The sequence below is a fragment of the Formica exsecta genome, unplaced genomic scaffold (genome assembly GCF_003651465.1).
Source record: "Formica exsecta isolate Colony F162 unplaced genomic scaffold, ASM365146v1 scaffold591, whole genome shotgun sequence".
NCBI classification, from domain to species: Eukaryota; Metazoa; Arthropoda; class Insecta; order Hymenoptera; family Formicidae; genus Formica; species Formica exsecta.
In genome coordinates this window covers 897176-921847 of record NW_021853185.1, presented here as the reverse complement: position 1 = coordinate 921847, position 24672 = coordinate 897176, and the positions used below count along the sequence as shown (strand labels likewise).

At 43.3% G+C, this 24672-nt stretch overlaps 1 long non-coding RNA gene across 1 annotated transcript in view; it reads right to left on the bottom strand.

The window, feature by feature from the left end:
* LOC115242391 overlaps nucleotides 1-24672 on the bottom strand; it is a 98625-nt gene that overhangs the window by 61658 nt on the left and 12295 nt on the right. The window contains exon 2 of the long non-coding RNA XR_003885040.1: nucleotides 9526-9763. This is a non-coding gene — a long non-coding RNA (uncharacterized LOC115242391). The remainder of the gene's footprint in view (nucleotides 1-9525; nucleotides 9764-24672) is intronic.

Genomic DNA, 24672 nt, shown 5'->3' with positions numbered 1-24672 from the left:
AAAGAGTCAAAATCGATTCTAAATGTTTAGAAACTCTCGCGCGCGAGAAAAAATTAAATCGATACAAATTACGCAAATATTTAATATGCGAAAAGTTTCAATGATTCGCGTTTCTAAATTCGAGAGATAAAATTTTCTAAATAAAATATGGGAGACTAGGAAAACAAATCGACGTTTTCTTATGGAGCGCGTGTATTTCGAATACAATAGCCGTAGCAGTATCCAAAGTGTCCAGATAATAGCGACAAGCGTGGGTGCTTTGTGGGGGGTAGTAACACCCCGCGACACCACTGTGTCCGATCCCGTGCACCCCGTAAATGGAAATACCTGCTAGCGTCCCGTCTATGCGGCATTACGGCGGCTTAAATCAGCCCCGAGGAATCCCGAGAGACACGGGTGTTCAATTACCTGGTCATAAACCTTTACTAGCCCACGAGGTGGACGGCGACGAGTTTGTTCGCGCGAGTGCGATTCGCCTCTCCGAGATTCCCTATGGATACCATGACGATCGAGCGGGCCTCTACGATCTTTACGATCTCATAGAATCTCCACTATGACACTAAACACCGCGAGGTGAGAAAATACACCGCCAATGTATTTTATACGTTTTAGTAGTGTTTCCGGTAAGATATTTTTGAAGAAAATCTTGACTGCGCTTTGCAATTTTCTCTCTCTCTCTTTCTCTCTTTCCGTTCGAATGTTACAATCGATGCCGTCGCCGGGATGTCGCTATCATCTCTTGCTTCGTCTCCTCGTAATAATTACGTTCGAAATTGTTGCGGAGTCTGAACGATTTTAATTACGACCTCGCTTGGAACGAAAGCGAACGTTCTCGCAATGTCGATTATGCATCGCGCGCCGTCGACGAGTAAATCGAGGAGGGATTTGTCACCTTTTTATCGACGCCGCTGCCGAGCACGTAAAGCATAATAAAGTATACACGAGCACTGTCCCCGGGGCTATCGCCATTATTCTTCCCGATGGATAAGAGAGAGGCCCCGGCATTGTGTCGAAGGTGCATTACGACGTAACGCAAGCGGGGAACGCGCGCGTCTGGTGCATCCGATGCTCGCGACCGATACGCGAGCACTTTTGTAAAGACGTCAGAAAAGGACGCCGCGCGCGGCGTACCATTTAATTTTCAACGATTAATCAGTCTAACGATATCGATTATATCGCGGGCAATAAAATGCGGCGTAATAAGGAGCCAGCGAGACGTACGGCGTTGTGCATCTCGCATAACACAGAGCTTCGATGTTAATCGCGAGAAAGGACGAGGGAGAGAGAGGGAGGGGAAAGGAAGAAAGGGTTATATCTGCAACTGTAAATCAATAAACGATACGTAGTGCGCAGGGCACCACCCTATGCCACCGGCACAAGTGAAAAATATATCGCAGGACGCGCCGCGAAATCGTTCGACAGCCACGAGTAATATACCCGCGTGCGGGTATTTTTCCGGCGACCGGGGGCCCGGTCGTTACTTAGTAGCTTATTTATTTTTGCATAGATAATCCGCGCGAGATACGGAACGAGATGTGGGTGGAGCGCGTATGCTTGAGTCACGTGTGATTAAGCGATGTTATCCGCGGTTCTCGGTGCCGTCGCACCTGTATACCCGGAACGCCTACGTCGAGAGAGAGAGGAGACTGTCTCTCTTCGCCTCGCCTGCGGTCTACCTTCCTTCATCCCTGAAACTCGCGAGGACCGACGGCCCTGGCGATGTCCTTCGTTGGATAAAGAGGAGTATGCTCAAATATCAAGGATGTACGAATACTTTCAATGCTAGAGAGTTGAAGATATATTCAGAGAGTTGACGTTATTTTATTTATGGCAGGTTAATATGATTTTAACGAACGGTATTAAAAGTACAAAAATTGAAATTAAAGATATTTTATGTACATACGTAAATAATTATTCTTTATTATTCAACAGTTATTCATAATACGATTCAATAGCGAATACTATATGTAACAATTTAATAGCTCAATAAATAACGGTTCGCGCAATAACATTTTGTGCCAACACAAATTAAGCGATACCAGCGTCTATACGTTATAACGTTGGACATTATTCACTCCTTTGTACGTTTCGTGGAAAGCCGCGACGGCTACGTATACGTTTGCATACAACGATGAACAACCGGGTTACAGACATTGTTGCAATCTTGCTTCTTGCGCCTTTCTCAAACGGTACCATAATGCCGACATATTTCATCGTTCGCCACGCGCGGGAGTAAGCGGTTCGACGGCCGATTGAATATCGGGAAACGATAATAACAGCCCGTTTCCACGGCGGTTCTGCTAAAAGTATTGGATAATTATCGCCGCGTGGCGAGAGTTATACGCACACCTGCCGCTGCGTTCGTGGGCGTATGTCTTTAAAAAAAACAAAAAAAGGAGAAAATGAGCAAACGCGAACCGCGCCGTGCCGATAGTTCTGTCTTGCGCGCCGCACCGTATATTTATAATTACGCTTTCTGTCGCGGCAAGCGATAGCGGCTCCATACAGAGAAAACAAGCGGCAGACGAAGGAAGGGCGACCGTGAGTCAACGGTTGCGCTTTAGCTATACGTGAGTTCTTTCCAACAAACCATTATCCTGTTTACTAGCTTGCGAGAGGAAGAGATTATTCGATACAAAGAAAAGACATCAAACGCCGTACGATGATGTCTATATAAGCGGAATTTTAATTTGCATTAGTTACGGACAGTTTCTATGTCCTGCTTTTAAAATAGCGTGTAATGAAAACAAAATTTAGATAATCGCAATAAAGACAAATTCTTATTTTTTTATGAAATGGTGGAACTATTGATTAATGTGATTAATTAAAAATATTAATTAGTTACAAAGAAAAAGAAGTATAAACACGATGCTCTTCTAATATAAAATAAAGCGTTATATATTGATACTCTCTTTGTATAGCTTCCATTTTTATATATTTATTCCTTGTTCCTCGTACGTTATCCCCGTATCTCATTGTGTGTCGGTCCTTAGTCAGCTCCGAGAATATGTTGCCTCACGCACACGTGCAAACGAGCGGCAAACTATCAATGTCTCCAGCGTATTTCGCGCGGCGAGTCGGCGCTCGCGATATCGTCGACTTAAATTAAGAGGGGGCCACGCTCGATTAGTTCCAGCGCACGTGTTTCTTTTTCTCGTTAGTTATCGGTGTGTACACCGGAGCTTCGATACGGGGTCCAAATCTTGCGGTCGAGATGATGACGCGAGAAAACGCAGGGAAGCCGGTGTCTCGGCCTATCTCGTGATTCAGTAGCGTCTTACCCAGGACTTACCCGACCGAGTAATGCAGTACCCGTGTACCGGTGCCGATACACCGGGAGACCTCCCTCTCGAGATCGCCGCTCAATAAGAAAACTGTTATCTCTCCTCTCGTATGTCGGCGGTATCGGGGCCGACCGGTGCCAAGATCGGTCCAACGTCAGTAGCGAATGTCGGCGGTACTTTTGACCGGATTTGCTTGACCAGAGGATATCGGAGTAACTGTATGACTGGATTTACGGCGATTGCTTTACTATTTCTAGCCGGGCAAAAATAGCGATAGTGGTGTAGTACCTTGGTTCCGACTTTGATGTCCAGTTTAAAATCCATCTTTTTTAACCACTTTGATTTATGGAAATTTTTTTTATTTTGTTACGCGAGGTGCAGAAGGTTACGTTGCTGCTAATGTATTTTGATGTTAATTCGCAAAGACTGAGCTATGGTAGACAAACTTACTCACGGTTTGGCTACGGTAAATTTATAGTCATTCACACGTGAGCAACTACGACTATTGTACTTTCACAGACTCTGATTTAAATCTACGCAGCGAGCAATTCATTTTTTCGGCGTCATGATAGACGATAATTCCAGGTTAACTAATCGGTCGGGCAGTAAACTAATTGTAAATTTATGAAACTGCGTGTTTTTTTAACCTTCTTCCCGGCGGAATTCGAAAATTATTGTACTTGGACAATGCCAATTAGTTTCGATCAAATTGAAATACGGAATAGATAATAATAAGCTATTATTCTGTCATCGCCGATTTTATATTTAATTTATTTTATTTATTGTCGTATATTAAATTATACTTATTGCAACATGTTTCATAAAGGAACCAAAGTTCTTTTTGCATATTAATTGTCCTCATATAAAATTTGCGATATATTTACAAATTTGTTTAAATTATGACCTGTTTCAGGGAACAAATCGTTTAAGTAAATTCGCTAAATTGGTGAGCATTCTTGACAGAAGAACCATTTCGTTAGCAGACAGTATAATACGTAACCACAGTATTCGCGCATGATAATCCAATTATACCAACTAAGGCACGTGAATATGAAAAGCGCCGTAAACAATGCGTCGATGCCATGTTTTCGTTGCGTGTGTTGACCGCGCCCGATAAAATTAACATACTTTTCACTTTATTATCGGTATGTAAAAGAGATGAAAGTGCACAGTCGCTATACGACGATATATCGGAAATCTCGTGCGCTCCATTTCCAGGATAATAGACTGCCTCATTTATTCCGCCCCAATTCCCCGACCACGCCCGACCGAATAAAAGTGCTTATCAGTTTATCAATATAGCGGACGCGCGCGCGTGCGCGAAGCAGATAAGGACTCCGCTAAATAACAACATCGGCAGTCCACGAGTGCCAGGCTTTTAGAATAGAAGAGTGTCTTTATATTTATTCGCCTTTAAGGTGACACGCACCCGCGCCTGCGTGCAATAAAATAATTACGCGGCTCGATTTTATTACCGCCACAGATATTTGCAATTTTGCACGGCCGATTTCTGATCGGTACGCCTCGTTCGCGCGAGGTTTATAATACCAGTGATATCATTTTATTTGGCGCAATGCGTGCTTCGCGCGCGCCGGCTCGACATCACGCTGTGCAACCGAGAAAATGTTTCTGCAGCGTTGATAAATATAGCCGTATTCACGTGCGTATTTTCTTAAGAGGCACTGTTATTTTTTTCGCGCCTGGCTGAAGGAATAACTGTCATCTTAATGTGTCGGGGTGCGATTAAAGGTTGCGCATGTGCGTGTCGTGATTTTGAAATTATGTTAGTGTTCCAATATAAAAAAAAAAAAAGAATGAAAGTGTTCGTACTGTTTCATAACTTCTTGCATTCGCACACACGTGAGCATGCTAAGTATCCATTGTTCTATGATAAAATAATTATTTTAGTAAATCCCCGAAGAAATCTATTCTGCATTTTCATATTTACATTTGTTACATTTATGTCAAAAATTCTTTAACTTCTAACTCATCTTGGAATTAAAAGAATGAAAGAAAAATAATAATCGTTACAAAAAGACTCATTCTCGTTACAACCTACGCACGTAGAACCCGAAAGCATACTATTGCGCGCGTTTGGCATATTCGCGTGCGATATTCCTGCTAAATGCATCGTCTCGATGCGGTTGTATCGTCTCGAATTTCCGATCGCACCTGTACCTCATCAGCATTCAAATCGGCGTCAATGCGGATGGTGTTCGCTGAAACGCGTTCGCGTTATAAAGGAAGGCAGAGGAGTAAGTATGTGGCCGGAGAGCGCGGGATGCACTCGGTAGGGAAACGATCGCGAACACGAGCCACGCATTCCCCGCTTAAGTGAATTCCGTTGACCGCGGCACGGATGTCGAAAAACAGCAGAGATCGAACAAGCGCGCGTGCGACTGAACGCACGATCTGTGCACGCATTTGCGTCTCGCGCGGACCTCTTTGTGCTCCATATAAAACGGGGGCATTGGATGGAGTTAAAGGAAACCGTGGACGGAAGACACAGACACGACGACACGAATGATAATGAATTAATGTGACTACGATATATATGCAACTCATTGACGATAATATTTAGTGATGTATTACACTTCGCATCGCGTTCGAAATATTATATAGCACAATGCACTTTTAAATTTCTCCAGTTATGATAATGATATTAGATGCTGCATTCATTGCATTGCATAATTTTCATGATCATAATTTTCCATCGTTCTGTACGATGCAACGTAAAGTTGCGGAAAGTATTATCAAATATTCCGGAAGTTACTGCAGCAATTTTATCAAAATGTTTGAAAGAATTATCGATATGGATATATATGAATACAATGTCATTGTCATGACGTTTCTCGTCACCTCATTACGCAGTCATCTTACATTAGCCTCTTTTGCGCCTTTTATCCCCCGGCACGTATCTAATACCTACTTGGGCGATCAATTGATGCGCGACATAACTTCGCGTCGAAGATGCCGGTGGCTGGTACATAGAATCACACTTAGTGAATATATATCCGGTAGATGCGGGAGAGACAGAGAGCCCCCCCCAAGAACGATGCCTACTTCGTCGTCTTCGCCTTGCTCCTCCCGTGAGGAAGTTCTATCAACGCACAGAGGCAGCGAACGGTAGCCACCTATGACCTCTTACTACGCAGGGGCGCACCGATCTCCGCAAGTTTGTGTAAACTTGCGGAGAAATTAATTAAAATTTATTTTCTTAGCATCTAGTGCTTAACTGTGTGCGAGATCAAGACAATGCATCCATCAAGGAAGACAATGTAGATTTAAGATATATATTCTTATATTATACTCTTTCTTTCTTTCCGTCATATCATCATCATTAATCAATTGATTTACACAGCGATTTTATAATTAAACCAAGAGTATCCTTCACAAAAATTAATTATAAATGTAATTATATATTTTACTTTTCTAAAAAATGAAGACTTTAAAGATCTGCATAGAAGAAGTAAGACACGAATGTATAGAGATAAAATGGCACAAAATTTCACAAAATTTCTACGTCCAGCACGAAAAGTCCGCTGGCGATTTTAGAAATTATGCGATGGGGTCGCGTATGCACTTTCACGTGGGCGCCTCGCGAGTTTCCGAAGAAGTTACGATATACGGTTGATCTACGGACAACAATTAAGCATGGCATTATAAATATCGCGTTCGCGCGTTTGCCAACGTAACTCCTTCGTCGGCCGGAGGCAACGTAATGGCGCCTGAAAGATGCGTACCTGACCTCTAATGCGCGTAGGTGAACCTACGCACCCTATGAGAACCTCATCTTTGCCGGTGCATACATTCGCTCTTCTCTCTACTCCGTTTACCTGAGAAGCGAATGGAAATTGGTTGGCAAAGTCGGAGACAAGTCGATAGCTTTCTAATAAATCGACAATTGTTCGAATATGCGTTCTTACTTCATATATCAACGAGAACTCCATAATAAACGGCTTTATGTTTCCTAGACACGGTCTTCCTGTTTCGAAAAAACTTATGTGCCAAGAAAATAATTGAATGGTTTCCATATAAAAAAAATCATGTATCTTTATATTAAAACTGTGGATAATGAGTTTCTAAAACTTTTCTTTTTCAAAAAGAGAGAAATATGATAGTAGACTTTACGTCATTATATTAACGTAAGTCTTAATTATTAGATTTCAAATTTAACTGTTGATTGATCCATGATATTAAATTTTAAACACATCTATATGTATATTTATTTTCAGATTATCTATTGTCAAGTTCATTATTTGTGCACTCCTATGAAAAATTCTGTGAAAATACCACAATATTATTAAATTTCTCAGATGTAATCTGGTGGCATTATCGCTTTTTCAGCCAGTCGTAATCTCTAAATATATCTGCTATCGCAGTCGTATCTGCTACGATCTCTCCTAAAAGCTACATTTGCCGGTCGAGTCCTTCGGGCCGAGGTGATTTTTCCGAAATATGTAACGCGCGTCGCGTCGGGAAATATTTAAATCGTCTCTTCTAGTATCAGGTATCGGCGCTGGCTCGCAGCCATAACCGCGGGCGGAATAATTTTGAGCCGCTCACGATAATAAATGCGCGCGCGTCACGAGCTTCACGTGCGTGAGACTCGATCTCGGGGGGGCTCTACTAGTTTATAGGGTTCCTCCTCTCTTTTATGTCTGCGGTATACCCAGCCACATACGATAATGCGCGCTTTTCCCCGGCAGTGTCACCGTCGCCCAGAACAGGCATAGCATTAACTGGCCGTTGCCCGCGCGCGACTCGCACGAGGACGATCTCGCCTCTCGACTCGTAACCGGCGCCTCCTCGGCCTCTACGGTCCATCAAGGTAAGCGGTAGTGGGTATATACGGTAGCCGTCAACGTGTCAACCGGTGACTAATGGATCCACGCTGACGAGACGACGTTGGTAGCGCCGACCCGGTCGTAAGTAGCGTGGTCGATAGCGGTGCCGGCGATATAAGCGGTATATAAGCGTCGCCTTATTATAAATAGACACTTAAGACACTTGAGGCTCGCACTACTCTCTTGGAACACGGAAATTCATCTTATCAGTCAAGAAGAAATAAATTACACCCGCTTGGTTTAACTCGCGTGATTAGGCAAGCGCTTTCTCATCGGACCTCAGACAAGGAGCTTTATCCAAATTAAAATTGTTTCAAATGCGAAGAAAGTGAAATTATGGCATATACAAATGCTTTTTTATTTATTTTGATTATTTAAAAGTCCATTAGAAAGGCTAGAGATACGAGTGTTTGAGATACAGGAGTAGAAAAATTGACGTAAAGTATTCAGTTAATGTTACCGAAGCCAAATCTGATCAAATGGCTTGGAAAATTCTTGCCATTTGTTGTCTTAAGTGCTATTTGGATAGGACTATGAAATACCTGTAGAGCTGACTTTTCTCATTCCACGTTATATGACATCCAACGTAATAATGATTCCGTGATACGAGATATAATGTCGCCGGTAGAAGACGTTTAATGTTCCTGATAATAACGCACGTTAAGATTCAGAGATATCTAATCATTCGATTATGGCCCTTCACTTTTGCTCGCGGCGATAGCGCACATCGTTTCGACATTGTGTTCCGAGAAAACGTTTCTCGACACGCAATGGTTCCGCGAATGGGCGTGATTATCTTTCATTTATGCGGACCAACGGGCGGCACAATGTGTTTGCTAATCTGCGATATAAACGTCCGGTAAATTTACTCGCGACACGCGAATTTCAGCGAAATAATGTTCGTCCGGAGCAATGATCTCATCCCCCGAATGTGTCGAGATTGTCGTTAAGATACACGACGACAATTCTCGATACGTAAATCTTATACGTGAAAGCTCGCAGAATGTTCGCTTGGTGCGCGAGCAATCAATACTTGTGTTATCGTTAACGATGACATAAATAGCCACAATGTGTGTTTGGTAAATGGTAGCCACCCTCGAAGAACGACATATCTTGCTTTTCATATATTTGTTCCGAGCTCTATTTTGTAACATTTCCTTTTTGTTTCTGTTCCGCAGCAATTTAACCTTTTTACTTTCAATATAATCGTGCAATTGCCTTTAATAAAACCTTTACTCTCATTGACTCATTAATACTCCGATAAACACAATTTCGTACATATAAAATGTGAATGCGATATGTAAGGAGATACGGAAAGAGATATAAAAAGAGAAAGATCTTTTGAAAGGAGCCGAGTGGGCGACCAACGTTGCAATCATCAATGATTTACTTACTTATCCCATGATTTACTTATCCCACATGTTCTCGAGTATCCTCCCTCCTTGCAAATCTCCCTTTTCGACGAATCTTCCTCTCTCATTGCTTCTTCGCCTGAAATCAGTCTTCGAGTGATGCACCGATGCTCGATTTATCGTTCATCTCTATCTTCCGACTTGCGTATCGCATTAGAATTTTCTCTGTTTTTCTTCGTCTCCTCCTTGCTAGAGCGGCCAACAGGTGACAGGTACTCATCTAAAACAATTACGGAGAATCGCGGTTATTTACGAGATAGAGAGCGTCATTGACGCTGGAGAGGAGGAGCGATGATTCGAATAGCTCCTCGGGCGACTAGGCGGCCGTGAACGGCCGGCATGATTGAGAGCGCATAATGCGAGATGTTGAGGCAGGTCGGAAATCAGCGCTAATGATCGGGCGTGGGTGCGAATTAAGCGGCGATGGCCGCGGAGGACGATGTGCCGACGACCTCGCGGTTCCGGGGACGGATTGAACGTGCAAACTCACCTTCTACGAGCAATTATATTGTCTTCTCGCGTTAACAGTCGTATATACGAAACACCAACCATCATGAAAATGTTTAATTAGATGCACGTTTCATGTTCCGGACAATTAATGTGTCGATTACTCGCATGCTCTCCTGCCTTCGATCGCCCACGAGTGACGCATCATCCAAGTCGTCGCGGGTTCAATACATTTATTCCGAAGAGACTGCATGCCGATGGATTATGTAAATTCGTGGTCGCATCGCTGCTTCAGCTTTCCATAATGCTATTTTATTTCAATCGAAATGCGCTAAAAGTGCTATTTAGGATAGTAAATGTGAGGAGATATACGTTTTAACTAATGAGAGATTACAACATTAACGAGGAATCCATCCCACGCATATAGATTTACCGATAATTATCGTCGACATTGTGCATCGATAAAACTGCGGGATATAAATTACAATATAAATTACGAATTCCATTCCGCTCCATCTTTCCTCGGGATTTATGCCAAGATTACCGCGATATTATGCACACGCTCTCACAGCCGAGTATTCTTTCAATAATTTACCGATTATCCGCTCAATTATCGAGTAACGTTCTCTTTAGTCGAGCAACAAAGAAGCCTCGTTTACTCCTCGTATCGCTATCGCATTCCAGCGGACGTAGCGCATCTCAAAAACGCGCCTCCGCTGCGCGACATTAACGCTCCGCTCATTTACATCGGGCGGTCGAGCGCCGTTAATTGGTATCGGATCTCAATTACCGTAGATTACGGTGGCCTTTTTTCACCTGTTACCGCGAGCGAGAATGCTCGCAGCTTGGCGCGCGATAAGGCGTTTATGACTACCGCGCACACGATGCCAAGGTTGATTTTTCTCTCTCTCTCTCTTTCTTTCTCTCTCTCCTTCTCATTTTCGAACCGTCTTTCCATTTCTCTGCTTCCTCTTTCTTAGGTTCAATTTATCGGGTCTTAAGATACATGCGGGAGTATTGTCACCGGTGGCGGTGACTGCATACAGAAGGCGTCGTCTTTTTCGCCTCCGCAAATGGACGCTTCTTCCCGCGAAGAAAAGAATCACCGTACCATAATTCATGCGACATTAACGGAATTAGCATAGCAATCTCATTGACTGGCTATGTATGTGTATATATATATAGAATATTTCATCTCAAGTTTCGAGATCGCACACGTTGAAACATATATATAATAAATAGAAAAAAATGATACTTACGAGAAGTGTTTTGGTTTCAAGTATGTTAATCAAAGATTAAATCTTTTTCTAGACAGAGGCATTTATCACTGTGATATATTTTCTCTCTCGTTCTGGATTTTCAAGCTATACGATCTGAATTGAAGTGAAATAATCTACGTGTCCAACGTTCACTTGGCCATGCCGTCGTGACTTTTAAAGCCGTTCAAATCGTGATGCGATCGGCCGACCCTGTTTCGTTTCTTCGGAGGAACGATCGCGAGACGATCCGGTAATCGCACCTGCATATCGATGGCGGTACACCTACGCGTGAATTCTTTCGTCCGGAATGACATTGTCACCGGTGGCGGTGACTGCATACAGAAGGCGTCGTCTTTTTCGCCTCCGCAAATGGACGCTTCTTCCCGCGAAGAAAAGAATCACCGTACCATAATTCATGCGACATTAACGGAATTAGCATAGCAATCTCATTGACTGGCTATGTATGTGTATATATATAGGATATTTCATCTCAAGTTTCGAGATCGCACACGTTGAAACATATATATAATAAATAGAAAAAAATGATACTTACGAGAAGTGTTTTGGTTTCAAGTATGTTAATCAAAGATTAAATCTTTTTCTAGACAGAGGCATTTATCACTGTGATATATTTTCTCTCTCGTTCTGGATTTTCAAGCTATACGATCTGAATTGAAGTGAAATAATCTACGTGTCCAACGTTCACTTGGCCATGCCGTCGTGACTTTTAAAGCCGTTCAAATCGTGATGCGATCGGCCGACCCTGTTTCGTTTCTTCGGAGGAACGATCGCGAGACGATCCGGTAATCGCACCTGCATATCGATGGCGGTACACCTACGCGTGAATTCTTTCGTCCGGAATGACGCGCAACCAGCCAAGTCGACGTGTTCCCTTGGAATTACAAGATACGAAGTCTGGAGACAAGTGCTGGAGAATTGTGAGATTTTATTTTACCGAAAATATACTGTTAAATAGCTACAATACTCCAACGATTTATTACAGTCGCTTACAGATGTTAGCAGTGCGCTTCAGTTATTTTTTTCAAGTCTCTTTCTTTAAAATTTAAAATGATACTTCTACTACCGTTAGTTAAGAATTCAGATTTTCGAGATTAGCAAAAAGATTGATAAAAAGATATTTAAAGATTTTCGCAATCTCTTCCATTTTTATCTAACAAAATAAAACCTACATCCTATTTTAATACGAATTAAAAAAGATTTCGGCTGAATGCATAGAAATACGCTAAGCAAAGAAAGAGAGAAAGAAAGAGAGAGAGAGAGAGAGAAAGGAAAGTTCCACCTGTGTCTCCGAGAATCAATCTCGGGAGCGAATCAGACCCTGAACGAGCGGAGTTAGAGTGGACTTAGGCGGAAGAGAGACAGGCGTCCATGGAAAGAAGGCTTCGAGGAAGTACACTTCGACCTTCCCGTGATGCCAGTCGTTATCGCGCACCGGGCATCGCGTGCCGCAACCCTACCGTAGGCGAGTTCCCTCTTATCGTGCATCTACCACCACCTGCGAGAGATCGAGAGCGCGGTAATCGTCTCACGGTAGTTCCCCGGAGCGCATCCCGGCACCGTCCCGCTTCTCCGCAGCATCATCGTCCTGATTCAGACGGAGGAAACAGGACGTGCGGGACGTCGCACGGTAACCGCAGACCGGTACCGCCTTTGGCGCAAGCGCGCATAATGAGAATGATATAATAACGACGCGCACCGGCCGGCGCGGTATTCTCGGCGACACAACTCATCCCGATAAAAGGATACCGCTTTCTCGTAGAAGCGGAGAATAGAAGGTCGAGGAACGGAACGGGCAGCGGAGGAGCACCGGCCGTGGACCAGCGAAGAGGAGCGCGTCTTCGGGAACGAAACAGGGTAAGACGAGGCGGTATGTCCGTCGCGCGCAGGAGGAACGATGTAACCAGTCGGGTTAATTAAGAGGATCCAACCTTGACGGACGTAGCCATTGTGCACGTGCTGCACCCCGTCCCGTCCCGCTTCTACCTTCTTTTCTCCTCCTCTCGGCGCGTGATACGTACTTAAACGCGTCCACATATGTACACGTCCGCGGGACACCGTCGTACTTCGTTCTTGTCGTGCACCATTTACGGAGAACTTCTTACGGGCCTCTTGCACGCGTTGAAGAAACACCGAGAATTGGTCACATAAGTTTTCTGCTCTATCTCTTTCGCCGTAAAAAAAAGTGCGCGTTATTGGAAATTTACGTTATAGATGCAGAATATTTTTCAGCATTGCGCGAAATTGTAAATAAACGCGCCAATCGCAAAGGCAATAAACATCTAAATCCTTCTTTTCTTTTTACTAGCGAAACGCGTATTTAATAATTAAACCATTGAGCACTTTTAAAGGAAATTAAGACATCATAGCACATAATCTAAACAGCCGTTTGTGGCGCATATAAAGACTCGAGATTAATGGAATCCGCGAAGATATGCTGCCTTTTGTTCGTACAGTTTTCTAAAAATGATTTTCGTATATCGAGATAACGTAGTCGCGACTCTCACGCGTCGTTTACGCAGCGTTCCATTATCTTTTCGCCGTTGCAAAGACGAATAAGCTGCGCGCGTGCACGCGGCTGATAGCGCATTATACGTCCCGCGTGCAAAAGCTGGTCCGGCGCGGAGATATAAAACCGAGGGGGCGTCCCGGTGACAATTAACAGACCCGCTCGACCACAAATCACCGGGCGGCAAGCTCTAATCACAACCGCGAGACCGCTCTCTTCCTTTCTCGCACCGCTCTCCCCCGCCGACTTGGCATCTCTCTCTCTTTCTCTTTCTCTCTCTCTCTTCCTCAGATGTTGCTGTGATATATAATAGTATCGGGTCTCGTGAAACCACTGCTGAAAGCGCACCGCGCTAAGGTGCGACACGTTTAAAAGCGATCTCGAGACCGCGAGATCGCCAACTGTTCCCTTACGACCCACTTTCTCGACGCCGATCGCGTTTCCTGTCACTAACGTGCGGGTGTAAATTTCAATTTTCAGATTGCCTCGTAAATCGTACGCTCTCCATACGAGGAAGTGTGCGGCGGATAAGCGTAGACTAGACAAAAGCGTTGTCTCGACCGAAGCGGATAATTGAGATAGCACACTGCTGATATCCTTACGCTTTGATGTATATTAACGTCCGTCTGCGTTAAAATTCCGATTTTATTAAGCAACAAAATCTATTAGAATTACGAAATGATATAAACGACGCGAATGATATAATTTTAATCTCGTAACAATAATAAATCGCTAAAAGAAGTTTGCGATGTAGTATGAGAACTTAATCAATGTAAAATATAAAATCTTGTATCTAATGAGAAATGAGAATTAGCTCTCCTCTTAAATCTCAATGAATTCAATAGGATTATTAGCGATCGTGTATCATCCCAACGAGTTCGATCGACAGCGAAAACGCAGGAAAGATAAAACGCTCTAGAAAAATGAGCTTTCCTGATGTTCAACGATAAACGAGATCCCATGCTTCAGCGAATCTATTACATCGCAACACATTAAATTAATTGAACGCCGATTCCTAATGGATTGGCATAGCTAGATCGGTATCATCCCGTCTCGATAAAGGTAAGCTTCGCAGGCAGGCGACCCGACGGTGGAAACGGATGGCCGCGCACTTAATAACCGATAATTTATTAATACTGCGCGTTCAACATTAGCCCGGCGAGTAAATCAAGGCATCCTTGTTTTATGGCATGCATTCATTACCGGGCAGGTTGCACTCGCTCGTATATCTCCGGAGTTCCGGGCCCCGACGGAGAGGGGACCTATGGTTACGCGCGGAAAAGTGAGAAGGACGGGCGGATTCCACCCCCTCTCTCCTTCGAGCGAAGAGGATAAGGGAGGATCTCTTTGCACCAAAGAGCTCCAGCGCCTGTCCAGACGTTCTTCTCGCGCAGTGCATACATTGTTAGCTCGGTTTACGAGGCACATTTTAAGGCCTTTACGCTCGCGTTTACGCTCCTATGTCTTTACGTTTACGATCGTTACGGAGGCCCCTATCGTGGCCTCCTTCCTCGCGACAATTCCTCGACATTCTCCTCCGCTGACACCGGGATCAGGGGACTTTACTCGGGGTTAAGGACAGAATCCTCCTTTTTTTCTCTCTCTCTCTCTCTTTTATGCGAATCTCTCTTCGCTATCTCTAAATCCTCGTTATCCCCGAGCGGACCACCTCGGAAATTTATCGTTCTGCGTCGACGACATCTCAGATCCCGACGGAGCTTGGGAGCCTAATGACCTCTCACACGATGTGGAGTACGCAGATACTTCTCTTGGTGGGGATCGATCTCTCCTGCGTGTCTCCGACAGTACCGTCCTGTTTTCCGTGGTGTCGCGAAACCCATGGATCCCATCAATCTTAATTTATGTTTAAAGGACGTATTTAGCCGTTTAATGAAGCTTCGAGGGACACCTGCTGCGCGCACGATAATCTTTCGCAACCACGATTACGGCGAATTCCGTAATGGTGCGTTTTGCGGAAAAAACACGCGGCACGGAAACATCATCATTGACCACTTTAATCCGGAAAAGGAGAAGCTGCGTGAGAAATTATCAATCATTATCAATAATGATGACATCAAGCAACGTTTGATAAACGAGACGGTTAAAAAAAACGAAATTGATTAGAAGTTGCAGCAAATACTGACAATTTTAACATGACACGGTAGATTGTAATACGTCAGAGATACGATAATTCCCGCAAAGTGCAATGATCATCTTTCGAATGGCAGGTGGTCGCCGCGACAATCGCGCGCCAAGACGGCAGGGCGGTTTTATCGGCGGACGATGGTCGAAGGGAGAGGAAACCTAATTGAGTGTCCTCGCCCTGGGTGTCCAACGTTGTCCGGTGTTGTCGCCGCTACCTGAGGGCGTGGGCGTCCTGATATGAGTTACGAGTCTGTCGTATTACACGGCGGTGACCATGGCGCGGTCGCGGTGGTCCTGCCCGTCCCGAGATTACGGACCATTTATACAGCGAGCGACCATCGCGAGCGCGGGAATATACGCGGTAGCATTCGCCGCCGTTTCATCTATTCCCTTATATATTCGACTAAAAAATTGTCGGAATAGCCGCGTAACGATGGATACGAGATATTATCTGAGATGGCATCGTAAGGACTAATTATATAAAGACATATCAGCTGTAAAAACAATTCAGTTCTGACTTGAATAAAAATTTTTAGATTAACCAGTTTCTAATTTTTTAATTTAATTATATCATTATGTAATATCTCTTGAATATTTTATTTTTATATTAAAAACAATAACATTTAAAAAAATTTAAATCCGAATATTAACAGAATGAATGCAGACTACATAATTTGTCGACTACAACATGTCGAGGTAGAACCAAGCCGGTGGTCACACACCCACGACGACACTGCGGACGTCGACGACTATCACGACGGCAATAAGGGGTAGGTCGGCAAGAGATCACTATAATGAGCAGAACCAATATTAGTCGATGTGGCCACCATGCCGCCCGGCCGGCGAAGGAATTGGCGAACGAGCACGGACGGATCAGCCGGGTAATTGCCATTACGATATCATCTAAATGCTCTCACGGCTATCCGTAATGAAGACGCGCACACTGAGGGAGAGCCTGAGACACGTACGAGAGCAAGAGATTGACTATAACATAAGCATCGTATACGCCCACGTAAACATACGCACGCGATTCCCCGATACTTTCGCGCTTGTATGCCTCCACATCGTCGTTCACCTCGTGAATCCTCTCAGGCCGGACCTCTCCTCGCCCCAGTGCCTCGTCTTCCTCCTCCACCCCCGCTAAACGCTTTTCAATGCTATCGACGAGATATGAGGCGTGTCTAATTACGCGATCGGTGCACGTCCAATCAAACTGCCTTCCTGTCGACGATCGCCGTCACCATTATCGCGATCGAACCGTACGCGTGGGGAATCGTCTCACCCTTTTCCGTCGACGCTCGCCGCCGGGACTCCGAGGCGAATTTCACGGACCGCGTCGCCCGGTGCTTTGACCTCCGATTGATCGACCGATCTCCGATCTCGTTCCCGTTCTCTCCATGGGAAGATTCAATATCGCGACGCACAATGAAGAACGAAGAGATTTTTATTATATTTATTGAACAAAGGGAATGTATTATAGAAAATAATTGGAGAGAAACTCTCACTCTCCAAATTATTTTATAACTCATAACATATATATGCGAATAAAATGACATGCTTGTATTTTATCAACCGATTATAACGTCCTGACAATAAGTTATTCTAGAGTAATACGTAATTAATATGAAATCGAGTGAGTTTTTGTCATGAGGTACTTATAGTGTTCACCATTCAATAATATATTTCGAAAACGAACGTAAAAAAGCGCTCAAAGTAAAAACCGTAGACAATAATAAACCGGTAGTCGTACTTTCACGAGTTATATGACGGCGTGGACAATCGACCGGTCTCGTAGAAACCGAACTCGCCGTCGAGGGTCAGCGGTTTTAATAAGAGATCTCTCTGAAATGCAATTGCGATTTCTGTCTTCTCCCCTCTTTCTACACTCCTTGCTCGAACACGAGCGCGATTAACATTACTGCTGGAATAACGATTAGGACCTCGCCTCGCGGTTGACGCCGTCTCATTAAGTCAGTTTCAGTCGAGGAATATTAGTATTTGTGCCCGTACCTGACCTCTTGACGCAAATTCCCCGCGATTAAACTCGTTCTCCGATAAGATCATCGGATGGCGTTACATTCGAGGAATAGTAAGCGGCGTAATCATCGAGAAGTTCTTACAAACATAGATAATTTCTGATCACGCTGTAACTTGCTATGCCGTGTTCCATTGATAAAGTATAATCGTTTGGTTATATTTTAAAGTATTCATTAACGATATAAAACGCCACATGTCTAATGATAAGAAAATTAAATTAAGATTTATAGTTATGTCTATCCCGAAAATAATCATCTTGCTGTCTATGTAGACAGAGTGTTAAAAAAAAAACCATTCAATATTTATATAGTAGATAGGACATACCATACCGAGTAAAAAAACCTTAGGTTGAAAGCTCAACCTTCTGAGATATAAACACTTTTGTATATTAGCATCATGATTGACTTACTGATGTGTCCTATCTACCATATAAATATTGAAAGATTTTTCTTGAACATCCTATAATCAATCTTTCAATGGCAGGAAGAATATCTACTGCGCATAATCTGGTAGCGCGGGAAAGTAAACTTAACGGGGTGTAATTCAGCGATATCTTCACGCATGATGGCCACCGGTAATTGCCGTTTTTACACGCAATCAGAGCATGAATTTATTGGTCGCGTACGAACGACTCGATTAGTCGCACTGTCGATTCGCGCGGTGGAAGCAACCGAACTTATTAGCCCGCGTTAGGTAGATGCCGTTAATTAGAGTCGTTGTAATGTTCGCGACGATCAATGGCCAAGAATCCTGTACTAATTTGTCATCCATGCGCGAGTCCGTAATTTCGCTCATAAGATTTTAAAGATCACCGCAAAGTCATGACAGTAATTTATGTATTTGCCCGGCAGGAAAATAAAGGGGGAGAGGAGAAAAAAAAGTGGGAGAATGCAATGATATGTTAATGCGGTTAATGAAATGCCCTAGGCTATACAAAAATGTAAATTAATATACTTGTTCGAGAGGAGACCACTTTTTTAAAAGAGCTTGTTTGAGGAATGTGTGATATATTTTCGTTGATTATATTCCGATGCTGTATGTCGTAAATTTTGCAACATTAAAAAAATTAAAGTTTTTTAAACGATGTTTGTAATGTTTGCCAATCTTTAATTCTCTTTTGCGTTTCTTGATCTAGTTTTTAAAATCTGCAATATTTCTCTACATTTTAATAATGCGCGCGTATTGTTGGTTAAAATAACATTCATCGCTATAGCATATAAAATGTAAATAAAATAAAATATATTATATATAAATTACTGACATTTTTTTTTACTTGTATACGTCCGAATATTTAATTTTATTCATGCGAGCATCTCGATCTTTCGCGAAAATTAATTTCGCTCGCTGAAGCGCAAGCCAGAATTCAATTTTGGGCCTACAATGTCGCCAGATGAGACAGCGGATTATGTCCGACGATTTGACCACCCGTCTTTCTTCCGCATTATCTCTTTTGCATCTTGTTCCACTCTAAAGCAAAAGGCTAACAGCACAACCTCGATCATAACATCTTAAACTCGGCCATTAAGCGCCTTTTTTTAACATGCTACCAATCGATATTTGTCTGTATGTCAGGATCGATCGCGCGGCCAGATATATTAAAAATTCTATTAAACGCGGACGCGAGAGACTTTTATATGTTCGAAACCTCGTTTGCATTTTCTTCTGATCGGTTGAATAGGACGAATTCAACACCGATCGCCACTTCGATGCGTGTTCGCCACCCAAGTCGTCAGGGCCTGATGCCGCCGTAAGAGACGAGCATGTCCCTTGACAAGTTCGTTCTCCGAGACATGCGCCGGTGCTACATCGAGTCCCCGACGATTTTCACGACGCGCATCGAGCTCGTAATGAGGGGTCGTTAATCAGGGGGAGACAGAGACAGTGGACACAGAGACGCGTCCACCGTGATGAGATGGCGGTGGACTCGAAGCAGGCGAAGAGGCGGACACGATGACACCTGACACGCGGGCTCCTTACAAAGAGATCATTCACGATGATGTGCCCGCTACTAATTATTAGGTCTCACGTAATGAGGCACCTTCTGAAGATGCCGACGCAGATGCGGAGAAACTTTGATACGCTCAGGAGACGCCGAGGATTCTTCCCACGCGATTTTATAACAACCGTGATACTTTGTAATGATTATATCAACATGACGCTATCGGAACTTGATGTGTCATTTACTGGACGTTTCTCGATAATATTGCAAGCAACATTAAAGATTACTATTTATGATTCATTATGCAATAATACTTTTATAAATATATATTCGTTTCGATATATTTTTAACTAAAGCTCTAAATATCGCAAACTCTTATAAAGAAAATTTTTTACATTAGTTTAATTAAAAACTCTCTCATAAATATGCTTATAGATAAATTTTAAATACTTTCGGATACATCATCTCTCTGTAATATTGAAAAATGACAACATTATTGTCAATACATCCATTGTCTTTCTCCCATTGCATCACAGAGGACAAGACGTCATTATTGCAACATCAAAAAATAAACGCTCAGTTAATTTCGCCGACATAATCCGTCGGTCATCCGTCGCGTCATCGTGCAACATTGTGGGCACGAAAATCCGTCTCGGCTTACGGATCAATTAACTTAACGACCGGCGGGCAAGTCGGCGGCGAGTTAACGCGGGGTTTCGCGTTAACGCGCCGCTCAGGGCGCCCTCGGAAACCTACGTCGACCGCGCATAAAGGAGCATAAACACGGTCCTGTCGACGTCGCGGGTTTATTAACGCCGACAATTATACCGCCGGGGGCTAGGCGTGATTTACAAGGGGAGCTCGTGAAACCGCGCAACCTACGGTCCAGCCCTTTACCACGCGAGCGACACACACACACACACATAGACACATCTCTGCCTCCATCGTGAGATATACAAAAAAGTTTCTTGGAAATTTTTTGAGAGGACAGAGCTACAGCGACGAGGCTTAAATTTCGATAGTCCGAAGCTCGCCGTGCATTCTCTCGCGCGAATGCATTATCATAAATGTGTGACCGGCGAGACACGCGTTATGATAATTGTTGCAGGTGTATGTATGTCGTATAATTTACGATCGATGTTATGATCGCGGCTTTATGATCAACGATCTAAACCGCAGCGAATGCATTCATTTCGCGCACGATCGTCCCATTTGTCGCGACGCTTTTTGTTATTCCACATAAACTTCAACTAGTCTCGGAAAACAGGAGCATTTAGATGATATTTTACGATTTATATGTTATATTTGTGTACATCGACTTTGATAAAATCTCTATGTCATAGCTGCGACGAGAACGTTACAATGATTAAATCGTCGCATTAAATATTCTTAATTATTGCTCCATAAATCGTTTCATAATAAACAAAAATGAATTAATATCATCAATAACTTATTTTCTGCGAACGAGAGGCTTCTGTAATAATATATAATCAAAGTATTGCGATCAAGAAATGAATACGTGCAGAATGTATCTGTAATAAATTGTTTCAATATCTCGTAATCGGCCCCGAACAACACGGCTACCTATCTTTCGTTCCGAGAAGAGAGCCGGGCGGACTTGAACTCTGAAAACCCGGGGTCTTCTACCCCGGGCCCAGGACTCCCCTAATTTGTTTGAGTGAAACAATATCGAGTTACGACCGATGGTATCGCTCGGACACGCACGTGCTACGGCACACGGAAGGTTCATCGCGGTTCTCTGACGAGCTACCGTGCCGAGCTATCTTCACGAATCTCACGAGAAGAAGAAGAAGAAGAAGAAGAAGAAGAAAAGAACGCAGCAGCGGCTGCGAAGACGACTCCCTTCCATGCATGCTTCAAGCAGGTTCCAGCGTTGCGCGTATACGAATTTACGTTGCGCCGTGACTTTCAACGAGATGTTGATCCTCCATCCTGATCTCGCGAAAGCGGGGACAGCGGTAAAAAGAAGCCAGTGAAAAAAAATCACCTGACTCAAATTCCTACCCAAACATTTCGCTCAAGAAAAATTTCATTCATCCAATGAAATACACCTGACTATGCGAGTGACATTTGCGTTTTCCAACAATTTTCCACTTATCATCCACTTATATTCATAGATATTCTTGCGACGTACAAATTGGAATGTAGCTTTATTTCTTGTCTTATTTTATCAATTATATATAAAAAGATTTTATTTTTTTTATTTTTTTAAATATTAAAAAACTTAAATATCGTTTTATAATATCTTGCTATTCTCAAAAAATTGTTAACAAAGTTGAAAAAAATCATCTAAAATAACTCACAAGGTTGACTGTTTTATAATGTAATAACATTGGTTTTAGAGACTCGCGCTCTTTTAGTGTCCCTTCATCAACGACAAGCCTTTGACAAGCCGACGCGCCACCCAACGCGCGAAATTAGGACCGTATAGAGCAAAAAGGGACTGCGGTCTTGCGGTCGACAAGATGTCGCTGCTTAAAATTCCAGCCAAGGACCGCGCGACACAGCATCAATGATGAATCCACCTTCCTCTCGATCGCCCCGTTATCTCGTTCTCCCGATACTCTTATAAAGAGTTGAGCGCAACTTTCAGAAGAGATCTTTGATAGGGAGACATGAGGAACTGTCATGCGGTGTTCGCGAAAGTTACTCAATGAAACGTCAAAACAGCAAGACACTATCTTTCTTTCGTATGGTGTCGCTTATTTTTGCTCCTTTTTTCTTCCTCTTCTTCTTTCTCGGCGCGTGGAGGCGAGCGCGTGCGGATCAATCGCATTTATTAAGGCGAGGTGTCACGGAATCGTTACCGCTGTCCGCCTTATAAGCTTACTCGCAGTACGAAGGTGTCAGCCACATCGATCGAGAACATTAGCCGCAAGACGCGTATCCCCCCTTCCTAACGAGACAAAATGACACGGGTGCGTTTCTCTTCTTGGGCATCTCACGTGCGGTTTCGCAGCCGCGACCGATCCGTGGACGATCTGTCTTTCAGCCCGATAAATCGCATTCGACGCGCGGCTTCGTTCCTTGGTACTTTGCAATTTTGAGTGGCATTAATCCTGTTTTGCGCTATTTAATTGTAATCTCGTCTAAATCATACGTAATACAATCTGAAACAAGCACGTTTTTAAAGTATTAAGATATTTGACGCTTATATCCGAGCAGAAAATAGGAATATTGAACGATCTGAAAATATTATTCTATAAATTAATCAGTATCGGCAATTCGAGCAATAATCATTAAAGATAATAATCGTTAATGTCGAGAAAGGCGAAAGGAGATTGAGTGCATCTTAGATATGCATCGTGCGACGAAATGTCGCACAGACATTTCATAGCGCGATGTCTGCAGAGTAAGTCAGTCATATAGATTTATGCATTCTTGGAAGCTTAATGATTTATTGGTTGTCAAGCACTTTACTCCGACACATTTATCTTGTGGTAATGCGATTATTTTAGCATATGTGTTTTGCTTTTTCGCTTTCAAATATCAAATGAGCATATAATTATGCTGGAATAGTAAATAAACATAAATCTAAATATATGGAGAATCAAGAAAATGAATGCTCCAAAAATTCGTAAGAAAGAAGAGCAGCGAAATCTTATCACGCGTGTTTACGTTATCATAAAAACAAATGGACGACTAACCTGTTCTTGTATTAACGAGCCGGCACGGATTGCGCTCTATCTCGCGAACGAAGTGTTTTATCCTCCGGATCCGAGACGTGAGAGGAATTTGAAACTGAAATCGGCCGCGTTGGAGTCCGCGGGACGAACAAAGGGGATCGTGATTCCCGCGTCCGTCAGTTCCCGTATCCTGTCTCCGCGAAAGGAGCTGGATCGCGGGAAAAGGGAGAGGCGAAGGAAAAGGAGAAGAAAGGGAGGAAGGAGAAACAGCAGGATAAAACGAGACGAAGGAACAGCTTTTGCAGGGCGGAAAAGAGTGAGCAGAGTCGTTCTGAATGGTCTCTCTCCTCTCGGGTAGCCGGATGCGTCTCGGACGAACATTTCATCTGGCATAATCCAGTTTATGAAACCCTGAATGTGCATGCACATACGCGGATGTCTATGTATGTATGCGCGCCTTCTATTTCGTCGGTACGGCGCGAATGGACAGGAAACGGCCGGGACTGAATGCTCCTGGAATTGGATTAAGAGCATTCTGTGTAATGCTGCCGGCTTCGTCATGGTTTCGCCAATGCCTTACACGCGCAAGACTTATTTCTCCACGTAACGCCGATTTCCCTACCGTGAAAAGTCGAAGATTATCCTTGTAGGATCCGGCGAAATACGAAGGATCATTTAAAAGTCATCCGGCTTAAGAAATAGATCCGTCGCAAACATTGCGATATCCCAAACATCCGGTCGGATTTTTCTGATGGATTACGCAGGTGTATCATATAGCTGCGCGTTTTTAATTTTTTTTTATACATTTGGAGTAACTATTTTTTTTTTCTATTCTATTAAGAGTTAATAATATCGTTTACGTTAAAGCGTATCGAGGAAATATCATGCAAGATTGTTTTCGAAAATAACAGGCATTTATCTAATTGTGTGTATGATTAATGAGATACGATTATATATGATGTTATAACTACTTTTATTGATACCGGTCATAACAAAATTTTTTGTAGCGCCCCGATATGTAAACGATACGGGCCAGATTTTCACAATGTGAGATATTGCCTAGAGATTTATATCAAAGCGCGCGCATACGAAATGAACGCGTGATCTATGATTCCGCCTCTACCCGTT